This window comes from Rutidosis leptorrhynchoides, chromosome 1 (assembly GCF_046630445.1).
Source record: "Rutidosis leptorrhynchoides isolate AG116_Rl617_1_P2 chromosome 1, CSIRO_AGI_Rlap_v1, whole genome shotgun sequence".
In the NCBI taxonomy this organism is placed as follows: Eukaryota; Viridiplantae; Streptophyta; class Magnoliopsida; order Asterales; family Asteraceae; genus Rutidosis; species Rutidosis leptorrhynchoides.
In genome coordinates this window covers 168,818,028-168,831,665 of record NC_092333.1, presented here as the reverse complement: position 1 = coordinate 168,831,665, position 13,638 = coordinate 168,818,028, and positions in this window count along the sequence as shown.

Below are 13,638 nucleotides of genomic sequence, written 5' to 3'. Positions count from 1 at the left end.
GACACCGAAAGTCAAAGTGTCCCGATTTGAACAACGATAATGTTAAAAGGCTAGAGAAGGCGGAGGGTACTGTGACGATCGCTCTAAATCCATATGGACGAACACGCCATTCATTGATTTCATTGCTAGGTATTTGACCTCTATATGATACGTTTTGTAAACATTGCATTCTTTTCAAAAGGTACACAATAAATGAATATCAATTTCTAAGGTTTTCAACGTTTGATGATTTTTACATATAGACAATCACCATAAATAATAGTTTACCATAATACATCCGTTGACAATGAAGTCAAAATAAGATACACGGTGATGATTTTGTGAATGCAAAGTTTTCTTGAATAAAGCATGTATGACTCCATGCACATAGCTTGTATCACATATAAGCAAACAGCGGAAGACTTCTAGAAACCTGAGAATAAACATGCTTAAAAGTGTCAACACAAAGGTTGGTGAGTTCATAGTTTTAATGTTGCGCATAATCTGTATATAAAGGTGAATCACAAGTTTTCAGTGGTTTCATCCAGAAACGTTTATCAAAATATTCTACAAGATTGAGCACCCTAGTAACTAAACTTAACGTATATATAATTTGTACCCTTTGTATAATTATCTTAATAGTACACGCAAACCAACGTGTACGCTTCTCAAATAGCATACGTCTGTTAAAAGGCTAGCGCTCTAGCTTGGACGGGGATATCAAGCCCTATGGATCCATATACTACTACTCGCGCCCACCAGTTCTTATAACCGGCAGTTACTAGTTACCAAAGCTAAGGGATTTTCGGTTCAAACTCAGTATAGAATTTAGTATGTACTTGTGTCCATTGTTTAAAATAAATTGCATGTATTCTCAGTCCAAAAATATATATTGCAAAAGCAATTAAAAAGGGATCAATGAAACTCACCTTAGCAGCATATAAAGTCGTTCACCAAAATGTGATCGAAACTCGGATTACCAAATAATCGTAGATCTCAACCTAAAGAACATATGTTGGTCAATAAATGTCTATCAAGCTAGGTCAGGTCATAGTGTATCATAATCCTAATGCTCGAGATCGACATACAAAAGTTATCCAAAGTCGTTTCAAAAAGTCAATTTTGACATTAGTTCAATAAAACGAGACATACCTTATATAAGGAGTCATTTACTCGGTTGGTAATATTCAAAAATCCATTTTATCAATCTCGTAAACAAGTTGTTTAAATCTTAATTGCAGATTCAAAAGCAATTTCAATTAACGTTAATCATAATTCAGTTGATCATATCTTTTAATCCGTTCATCGAAATTATTCGATATCTAAATGAATAGTTATTGATTTTTCGTCAGCTTTCCAAAAACATGTATATCATATACCTTTTACCAGTAATATATGTATTTAATTCGTGATTCATTATAACTGTTTAATGACGAAATTTAGCATACAAGCATATATAAATATATATATACTCGAGCACTAGACATGGATACACAATTAATATATAAAAGATAAAATATGAGTGCTTACGTATAAATATTGAGATTCAATATTGTAGGAAAGTACGTAGACGTAACGGAGATGATAAACACTAGATTTGATTCACAAATATACCCCCGAACATTACCCATAACCTCCTTAGCAATAACCCATAATTTTCTTAGCTCTATCCCGCTCGAAAACATATTTTGAAAGTGACACGCTCATGACCTCGTCGTAGTATTTTAAGTGATATAATTAATAATAATAATAATAATACTATTAATAATAATAAAATAAATAATAATAATCTTAATAATAATAATAATAATTTAAATAAATAAATAACTTACGGAGTAATATATGTGTAAAACAACTCGAGCAGAAACCTGGTATTTATAGGCATAATTCCTGATTCTGATGCCCATGCGATCGCATGGGTTTTATGCCTATTTCTCATGCGATCGCATGACCGTCAGATCCAGCTCACATATTTTTGTTTTCTTGTTTGTTGACATAATTAAATATAATATATATAATATATATAATTTAAATAATTAATTACGTATTATATTAAATTCATGTGCATAGTTGACTTGTAATTTTCGTTCCGATGACTCGTACGTTGTCATTCGACTTATGTCCCGGTTCCTGTTTCTTGAACGCATTTTCGTACACTTAGAAAACTCGCAATTTACGTTTTGTGACTCGTACCTTTGTCAAAATATAGTCTTAAATTATCAATAAACTATATCATTCAAAGTGTATTTTAAACTTTCGAGTATTTTGGTCATTTACTTCTATAAATCATTGTCTCGCTATTTGTTGATATATATATAATAACAAATCATTTTATGACCAAGTTAATATATATTTTCAACATTCATAAACACGTTTTAAATATACGTCGCAAGTTATTCATACAATTAATATTCCAACTTATCATATATATTCAAATAAATATTTAAACCAATAAGTTTAATGAACGGTATTAAACAATTAATACATTGTTACGTTTCCAAGTTATAGTATATATATATGTATCTATATACATATAATTGTTCGCGAATCGTCAAGAACAACCGAAAGGTATTTGAATAGTTCAAAAATTTTGAGATTCAGTTTTACAGACTTTGCTTATCGTGTCGGAAATGTAAATCATACAAAGACTAAGTTTAAATTTGGTCAGAAATTTCCGGGTCATCACAGTACCTACTCGTTAAAGAAATTTCGTCCCGAAATTTGAGTGAGGTCGTCATGACTAACAATAAAAATGTTTTCATGCCGTATATGTGTTGATAAATAGAGTTTTATCACCGTTAAATAATTTGGATAAAACAATCCGATTATTTGAAGTGTATGAGAGAAGTTATCGTAATAGAGTGAAATGAAGAATAAAGATTCGTCTTAACTTTTGACGTAGTAACGATTGATTTCCGGAATTTAAGGAATAGAAAATCTTCGTAATCTAAATAAGATTTGATTCTTCGGGAATTAAGGAGATTAAGATCTTCTTTAATTATATGCGGTCATCTGCCTCAATTATTTTGTCTGTTATTTCGCTATAAATTGACCTCTTTTGTTTCATTTGTTTTCACCACTCCTATAAACTTCTTCCTTATTTCATACTTTCAAAAGATTGTGAAAATGCTTCATCCAGTTCTAATTCTTGATATACTCCTAACTTTCATATCTGTCATTCTTCTTTTTCATCTACCACCAGAGGAAGTTATTTTCTTCTACCACTACTTTGGGGTTATAGTATTTTTCATTCTCCCGTGTCTTTATATTGCTATACGCATTGATATACATGGTTTGTAATATATGTGTTGTTGTCATGCTTTATATTTTTCCCTTATATTTAGGAGCTCCATTCTTTCATTTTTCCTTCCTGACTTCAAGTCAAACGAATAATGGTCCAGAATTCATAGGTATGGAGTTTTGGATGAACATAGTTAATGTTCTGAGAAGGTAATCGTAATGGCACGATCTTGATTTGTCAAATTACCAGAATATCCGGAAAGATAGAACTATCAAGAAGATATGTTCTTAATATATTTGGAGATTGGGTAGAATGTAAGAGTCATGTAACATCGCACATGATGATGGTATGGACTCTGAATCATCATGTTTCATTAGAAACTCAGCATGACTTACTGTAATATAATCACGTTGATCAAGTGTCATTATATTATACTAACTCATACTTCAGCTCCCAACACCACTTCAAAAATATTCATATTTTAAACTCGAAGGTTTCAGAATTTAGAAACTAAAATAGTTTCTTTTATGATGTTACACAGATATCGCAAGGAGAAAATTGATTTTCGATAAGAATGATTATGGAATTATCTCCAGAAATATGGAGGATATTTATAATGAAAGATACGATGATATCTTAGAATTTCTAATATCAGAGGATGATGAAGAATATTGTCCGCAAGGGTTTAGATTCGGAAGCAAGGTATTCGTTAATGGCTTCAGCAGATACTGAATCATTTGGATTCTTTGAAGGCAGGTTTATTCTTTGTGATTTGGCCACACCCTCCTTCATACTTTGCTCAATCCGTTTTTCAGTACCAAACTTTCTCTTTTTCTGTGCTTTTCAAACACACTACTCTTTATCATCAAACTTTTGACTGTTAAGGTCGTTTATAGTATTTGCTGCTTCATCAGCATTGTTCCAATTTCAGAGAACTATTTCATAGTTTGGGATGTTTTTCAGAAACTTCACATTCGAAGTATGTAAGTCTAGAAGATAGATGTTATCTATATATAACTGTTGTCGTAGAAAATGCTGCGAGATTCAAAATACTGATTGCTAATTCCCGGTAGTTGGTATGACAATTACCGTTACAAGATGTGGATGAGTACATGATAAGGTTTCAATGAGTATAATGACTTTTTGAAAGGTCAAGGATCAATGAAGTTGTTGGTAAATTTACTGCTAATGTGGTGGAACATAAAAGGTTCTCCAGTAACAAAAATGTATATGTCAAAGTTATAATAAGACTAATCTGAAAAGTCGAAATTGACTGGTTGAAAGTGGGGTAAAGCTGGATACTTTGAAAAAGAAATTGCAAGGTTATTTTCGGTAAAAACAACGCTAAAGGATCTTGCACAGTTTTGAAGTCAAAGTATAGATTTGAAAGATGTAGAGATCTAAGAATGATGTCACCGGTTCAGAGTTATGACTTGGATTCTGATCCGTCAATATCAGAATATGTATTTGAATTTGTATGGAAACGATTGTATATCGCTGTGAGCATAGTTAATAATTTTTGATTAAAAGTTGAAGAATTTACAGTGTAACATATTAATTGCGAACTTATATATTTCCCGGGTATTACCTACCCGTTAAAGATTTCACAATTAATACTTTGTAGAAAAGAATTTTTATTACCGTCTTTATAAAAATATATGTATGTATATTTTCTTCAGATGTAACACAGATTTAATGAGTTAATATCATATTAAGCTCATTTAATTTTTGGCTGGATTAGAAATGAATAATCTCTAAAACATTAAAGATTTCATAATCTTTGTGGAGTATTTTACAAATGTAATCAATACTTCGTTATTCAGTTTTATTGATATTTCCTCAGTGAATCATGTTGGTGCTTATGGAACTTTTGCTAACTTCGCAAGGTAAAAATGATGTTTTCTGGAAAGTTTCGAGTACATCAAAAATGAAAATGTAAAATCAATTATGTAATTGAATAATACACTTGGTTTATTATGAAATGGAATTCATTAAGTTGAAACAGAGATTGTAGTTAACAATGGTTAAGTTGTTAAGGAAGGATGTACATCATTGCATATTAGTAATATGAACTAACCGAGTAGTACCTACCAGTTAAGATTCACACGTAATAGCTTAGTACGAAAAGATTTATTTTGATTTCAAAATTCATATATATTAAATATACATAAAATTTCTTCAGGGGAATTGAGTTAATACTTCATCGGTTATTGTTGCTGGTATTTCTTGGTAACTACGGTGCGTATGACGTTGATGCTCGTGGGACAGAATGTGAAGTTAAGGTTTGCAATGCGGATGTTGTTGGTGGTGGTAATGGTACTGTTGGTGTTGTTGTCGGTGGTACTGTTGATGCCGGTGATGCTGCTGGTGCTTGTAACCTTTGTACCATATTCTCCAAAGCCACTGCCTGAGCGCGAAGCTCGTTGACTTCTTCTACTACATCGGGATGATTGGCAGTTCGGACGAGCGGATGAATAAGATTCAGAATTTGAGATAGTATATTATCGTGACGAGTTACTTTGGAAATGGGAGAGAAAATGGTGTCTCGAACAGGTTCGCCGGTAAGTGCTTCAGGTTCTTCGCCAAGAGGGCAATGTGGTGGATGGAAGGGATCGCCTTCTTCTTGTCTCCAATAATTAGGTAGGCTACGAACCCATCCCCAATTCATCCAGAATAGATGATGGCTAATTGGTTGATCCATTCCTGTTACACTGTCTTCAGAATTCAGGTGAATATCCATATCGGAATAGCTGTCGGAGTTTAAGGAATTTGAACTAGATGCGAGATCCATCTTGTATAATTAGGGAATTGATTTTTGATATGAATTAGATTATAGAACTTAGATTGATATTCTTCAATACATAATTTACATATGTATATATAATACCAAAATCCCATAAATTACGGAGAAATTTTCGGAAGACGTCAGGAAAAGTTTACAGTAACAGATACGCTAAGATATGAATTTTTGTCTATACACTATTTATGCAATAAATACAGGAAAACGTGTCTAGACTTAAGAGTGATAAGCATGTAATTTTCGACAAGAAATGATAAGCAAAACTTTTAACATGCAGACACGGTCGAAGTCCAGACTTACCAATGCATCCTAACAACTATCAGTTAGATACACTCATGCAAGACCTGGTTCACTAGGACCAACGCTCTGATACCAAGTGTGAAGATCGCTCCAAATCCATATGGACGAACACGTCATTCATTGATTTTATTGCGAGGTATTTGACCTCTATATGATACGTTTTGTAAACATTGCATTCTTTTCAAAAGGTACACAATAAATGAATATCAATTTCTAAGGTTTTCAACGTTTGATGATTTCTACATATAGACAATCACCATAAATAATAGTTTACCATAATACATCCGTTGACAATGAAGTCAAAATAAGACACACGGTGATGATTTTGTGAATGCAAAGTTTTCTTGAATAAAGCATGTATGACTCCATGCACATAGCTTGTATCACATATAAGCAAACATCGGAAGACTTCTAGAAACCTGAGAATAAACATGCTTAAAAGTGTCAACACAAAGGTTGGTGAGTTCATAGTTTTAATGTTGCGCATAATCTGTATATAAAGGTGAATCACAAGTTTTCAGTTGTTTCATCCAGAAACGTTTATCAAAATATTCTACAAGATTGAGCACCCTGGTAACTAAACTTAACGTATATATAATTTGTACCCTTTGTATAATTATCTTAATAGTACACGCAAACCAACGTGTACGCTTCTCAAATAGCATACGTCCGTTAAAAGGCTAGCGCTCTAGCTCGGACGGGGATATTAAGCCCTATGGATCCATATACTACTACTCGCTCCCACCAGTTCTTATAACCGGCAGTTACTAGTTACCAAAGCTAAGGGATTTTCGGTTCAAACTCAGTATAGAATTTAGTATGTACTTGTGTCCATTGTTTAAAATAAATTGCATGTATTCTCAGTCCAAAAATATATATTGCAAAAGCAATTAAAAAGGGATCAATGAAACTCACCTTAGCAGCATATAAAGTCGTTCACCAAAATGTGATCGAAACTCGGATTACCAAATAATCGTAGATCTCAACCTAGAGAACATATGTTGGTCAATAAATGTCTATCAAGCTAGGTCAGGTCATAGTGTATCACAATCCTAATGCTCGAGATCGACATACAAAAGTTATCCAAAGTCGTTTCAAAAAGTCAATTTTGACATTAGTTCAATAAAACGAGACATACCTTATATAAGAAGTCATTTACTCGGTTGGTAATATTTAAAAATCTATTTTATCAATCTCATAAACAAGTTGTTTAAATCTTAATTGCAGATTCAAAAGCAATTTCAATTAACGTTAATCATAATTCAGTTGATTATATCTTTTAATCCGTTCATCGAAATTATTCGATATCTAAATGAATAGTTATTGATTTTTCGTCAGCTTTCCAAAAACATGTATATCATATACCTTTTACCAGTAATATATGTATTTAATTCGTGATTCATTATAACTGTTTAACGACGAAATTTAGCATACAAGCATATATAAATATATATATACTCGAGCACTAGACATGGATACACAATTAATATATAAAAGATAAAATATGAGTGCTTACGTAAAAATATTGAGATTCAATATTGTAGGAAAGTACGTAGACGTAACGGAGATGATAAACACTAGATTTGATTCACAAATATACCCCCGAACATTACCCATAACCTCCTTAGCAATAACCCATAATTTTCTTAGCTCTATCCCGCTCGAAAACATATTTTGAAAGTGACACGCTCATGACCTCGTCGTAGTATTTTAAGTGATATAATTAATAATAATAATAATAATAATAATACTATTAATAATAATAAAATAAATAATAATAATAATAATAATAATAATAATAATAATAATAATAATAATAATAATTTAAATAAATAAATAACTTACGGAGTAATATATGTGTAAAACAACTCGCGCAGAAACCTGGTATTTATAGGCATAATTCCTGATTCTGATGCCCATGCGATCGCATGGGTTTTATGCCTATTTCTCATGCGATCGCATGGCCATCAGATCCAGCTCACATATTTTTGTTTTCTTGTTTGTCGACATAATTAAATATAATATATATAATATATATAATTTAAATAATTAATTATATATTATATTAAATTCATGTGCATAGTTGACTTGTAATTTTCGTTCCGATGACTCGTACATTGTCACTCGACTTATGTCACGGTTTCGGTTTCTCGAACGCATTTTCGTACACTTAGAAAACTCGCAATTTACGTTTTGTGACTCGTACCTTTGTCAAAATATAGTCTTAAATTATCAATAAACTATATCATTCAAAGTGTATCTTAAACTTTCGAGTGTTTTGGTCATTTACTTCTATAAATCATTGTCTCACTATTTGTTGATATATATATAATAACAAATCATTTTATGACCAAGTTAATATATATTTTCAACATTCATAAACATGTTTTAAATATACGTCGCAAGTTATTCATACAATTAATATTCCAACTTATCATATATATTCAAATAAATATTTAAACCAATAAGTTTAATGTACGGTATTAAACAATTAATACATTGTTACGTTTCCAAGTTATAATATATATATATATATATATATATATATATATATATATATATATATATATATATATATATATATATATATATATATATATATATATATATATATGTATCTATATACATATAATTGTTCGCGAATCGTCAAGAACAACCGAAAGGTATTTGAATAGTTCAAAAATTTTGAGATTCAGTTTTACAGACTTTGCTTATCGTGTCGGAAATGTTAATCATACAAAGACTAAGTTTAAATTTGGTCAGAAATTTCCGGGTCATCACAGGTACGGCTCGAGGTCAAAACTATTTGATGACTAACGACGAAGCCAAGCAATCCAACGAAGTTGTCTCAGGTACCTTCTTGGTTAATTCTAATCCGGCAAGGATTCTTTTTGATAGCGGTGCAAATTTGTCGTTTGTGTCTCCAAAATTTGTGCCTAAACTTGATAGACCGTTAGCTAAGTTAAGTCGTCCAGTAGAAGTCGAAATAGCAGACGGCAAGACGGTGCTAGTGGTTGATGTGTGTAAGAACTGTGATATCGTTTTTGGTGCCGAAAACTTTAAAATTGATCTCATCCCTATGACTTTGGGTGATTTTGATATCGTTGTTGGTATGGATTGGCTCGATCGAAATAGAGCCAATATTGCATGCCATGAAAAGTTTATTCGTGTGAAGACCCCAAGTGGGGGAGAGTTGATTATTCATGGCGATAGACGAAGAAGACTTGTGTCGATATGTTCTTTTGCACGGGCACGTCGTTTTCTTGTTAGTGGTGGCTTGGCTTTTCTTGCCCATGTTTTTGATACTCGTGATGAGCCGCCACCTATTCATGAAATTCCGGTGGTTAGTGAATTCGAAGACGTTTTTCCGGACGAGTTACCGGGTGTTCCGGCGGAAAGACAAGTTGAATTTCGCATTGAGTTGGTTCCGGGAGCTACTCCCATTGCTAAAACTCCTTATCGTTTAGCACCAACGGAAATGCAAGAGTTGTTAAATCAAACCCAAGAGTTGCTCGAGAAGAGTTTTATTCGACCGAGCGCTTCGCCGTGGGGCGCTCCGGTTTTATTCATGAAAAAGAAGGATGGTAGTATGCGGATGTGCATCGACTACAGGGAGTTGAATAAAGTGACAATCAAAAATCGTTTCCACTGCCTAGGATCGACGATTTGTTTGATCAACTCCAAGGTGCGAAGTATTTCTCTAAGATCGACCTATGGTTCGGCTATCACCAAATGCGGGTCCGTGAGGAAGATATTGAGAAAACGGCTTTTCGAACGCGTTATAGGCATTTTGAGTTCGTAGTTATGCCTTTTGGTCTTACGAATGCACCGGCAGAATTCATGGATCTTATGAACCGAGTGTGCCAACCTATGTTGGACAAGTCGGTGATTGTGTTCATTGACGACATACTAGTCTACTCGAAAAGTATGAACGAGCATGAACGTCAATTACGTGAAGTGTTGAAGACGTTACGAAAAGAGAAGTTGTATGCTAAGTTCTCCAAATGTGAATTTTAGCTAAGGGAGGTTCAATTCCTTGGTCACATTGTGAACAAAGACGGCATTCAAGTAGATCTGGGGAAGATAGAGACGGTGAAGAGTTGGAGACAACCGACTACGCCTACGAAGGTCCGAAGTTTTCTCGGATTGGCCGGTTATTATCGTCGGTTTATCCAAGACTTTTCTAAGATCGCTTCTTCGTTGACGAAATTAACAAGGAAGAATGCGAGGTTTGTTTGGGAGAACGAGCAAGAAGTTGCCTTTCAATTGTTAAAGGAGAAGTTATGTCAAGCTCCGGTGTTAGTATTGCCGGAAGGAGTGGAAGACATGACGGTTTATTGTGATGCTTCGTTAAATGGACTCGGGTGTGTTCTAATGCAAAGAGGTAAAGTCATCGCTTATGCCTCTTGACAATTAAAAGAACACGAGACGAGATATCCGAATCATGATCTCGAGTTGGCGGCGGTTGTGCATGCGTTGAAAATTTGGCGCCATTACTTGTATGGTGTCAAGTGTATGATTTATTCGGATCATAAGAGTTTGAAACACCTCTTTAATCTTCGAGATTTGAATTATCGTCAACGTAGGTGGATGGATGTGGTGAAAAATTATGATTGTGAAATACTTTATCATCCGGGCAAGGCGAATGTGGTCGCGGATGCGTTAAGTCGAAAGAGTCATCACCCGGCGTTACGATTGGGGTTGTTACGTATGATTATTACTAACAATTTTCTTGAAAAACTCGGTGTGATTCAAATAGAGGCTTACGTTCACAACAAGCATGCGGAGCGAATTGTGGGACAATTGGAGTTCATTACTATGGGCTCGCGTAGTTTGTTGTCTTTTCAAGGAAGAGTGTGGGTGCCTAAGATGGGTGATTACCGACAAGTGCTACTCGATGAAGCACATAAGTCAAAGTATTCCATTCATCCGGGCGCGACGAAAATGTATCTTGATTTAAGGAAAGATTATTGGTGGCCGGGCATGAAACGTGTTGTTGTGAAGTATGTTGAGCAATGCGTCATGTGTTTGCAAGTTAAAGCCGAGCACCAAAAGCCGTATGGTAAGTTACAACCGTTAGAAATCTCGAAATGGAAATGGGAGCACATTACCATTGATTTTATCACAAAGTTACCTAAAACGGCGAGAACCCAATTTGATTCGATTTGGGTTATAGTAGATCGATTGACGAAAAGCGCTTTGTTTCTTCCCATTAAGGAAGCGATATCGTCGGAGACCTTGGCTAAGTTGTTTATCAAGGAAGTCATCTCTCGACACGGCGTTCCTATATCGATTGTTTTGGATCGAGATACTCGTTTTACATCTCGATTTTGGGAAAAGTTTCATGAGGATATGGGTACACAATTGAAATTGAGCACGGCGTATCATCCTCAAACGGATGGTCAAACCGAACGTACGAATCAAACTTTGGAAGATATGTTACATGCGTGCATTATCGATTTTGGTGGTAGTTGGGACGAGCACTTACCTTTGGTGGAATTCTCGTACAATAATAGTTATCATACTAGTATTGGGATGCCACCTTATGAGATGCTTTATGGGCGTAGGTGTCGAACCCCGATTTGTTGGGGTGAAGTGGGACAAAAGGAAATCGGGAGTACCGATTTGGTTTTAGAAACGAATAGCAAGATTGATGTGATTCGAGAGCATTTGAAAAAGGCTCAAGATAGGCAAAAGTCGTATGCCGACAAACGTAGACGAACGATCGAATTTCAAGAAGGTGACATGGTGATGCTTAAGGTTTCGCCATGGAAAGGTATTATTCGATTCCGGAAATGACGAAAGTTAGCTTGTGTTGGAAAGGTTTCGCCTTGGTTTATTGGACCGTTTAAGGTTTTAGCTCGTGTTGGTGAGGTCGCTTATCGTTTGGAATTACCCGAAGAGCTTGCGGGGATCCATAATATATTTCATGTTTCCCATCTCCGTAAGTGTCTTGCGGATGATTCATCTTGGGTGCCATTAGACGAGATTGAGCTAAATAATAGGTTAGAGTATATTGAGGAACCGATTGCCATACTTGATGAGAAGGTCAAAAGATTGAGACATAAAGAGGTAAGGACTTTTAAAGTTCAATGGCGTGGTAGTAAGGGTTCCGAGATCACTTGGGAGCCCGAAGAGTTTGTGTTGGTTTATCTTCCTTCTTGTCATGCGGCTTGGATCGCGAGGACGCGCTCCGATTCAAGTGGGGGAGAGTTGTAACACCTCGTTTCCCTTACGTATCGAAAGGTACTTACTTAATCAATTGTACGTCCATAACTCGTTAGCTTATGCATAAATGTACGAATATATATATATATATATATATATATATATATATATATATATATATATATATATATATATATATATATATATATATATATATATATATATATATATATATATATATATATATATATATATGTATATATACATATATATATATATATATATATATATATATGTATATATATATATATATATGTATATGTATACTTGATAATGTGTGCATATATATATAAGTTTAAACATGGGTTTTGTTAGCATTAAGTCTTGTGAGACTATTGTGGAAGGCTAGGTTAATATAGGAAGCGGGTTTGGATTGTAAAAATTAAATAACATCGAAAATTGTTTAAGATGATCAAGCTGTTCAGATGCAGCCTTAAGCCGCGCCATGGCAAATGGGTCCGCGCCGCGGCATATAAAGCAAACCTGGATCAGGGAATGGATTAAGAAGGGTCTATTTTCCCTTTATGTGTCGCGCCGCGACGATTGAGTCCGCGCGGCGACAGTTCTGCTGAACTGGTGTCGGACTTAGCTCAATTTAAGGGATTTTAAGGGGTAAAATGGTAAATTGACATGTGGATCTGATGGGAGCATTAACTCTCCACCACATATCCATTTAATTCATTTCTTTTTCTCTTTTCTCTCCATTTTCTCTCACAAAACACAAAACCCACTTAGTTTGATCTTGAGATTTGGAGTTGGAGATTTGTGAATCAAACCTAGGAGCAAGAATTAAAGTTGTTCCTTGAGTCTCTAGCTGCGCGTTGATAGTCTCGGTAAGTTTTAACTCTAAGTTTTGAGTTTTAATTGATTAATGACTATGGTTTTGAGTACTAGGGATTTGTAAGACTCATTTGGTGGTAAAATGGGTGAGTTTGGGTTATGTTGTTGTAATGAAACCCTAATAGCCACAATCTAGGGTTTTGGCCTTGTGATTTGGAGTTGTAAGTGCCAAATGGTGTTGTTAGTCACTAATGCACTTTAAGATTAATGAAAGAAGTGTAAATGGGTAAGTTTGACTTGATTGTGAATC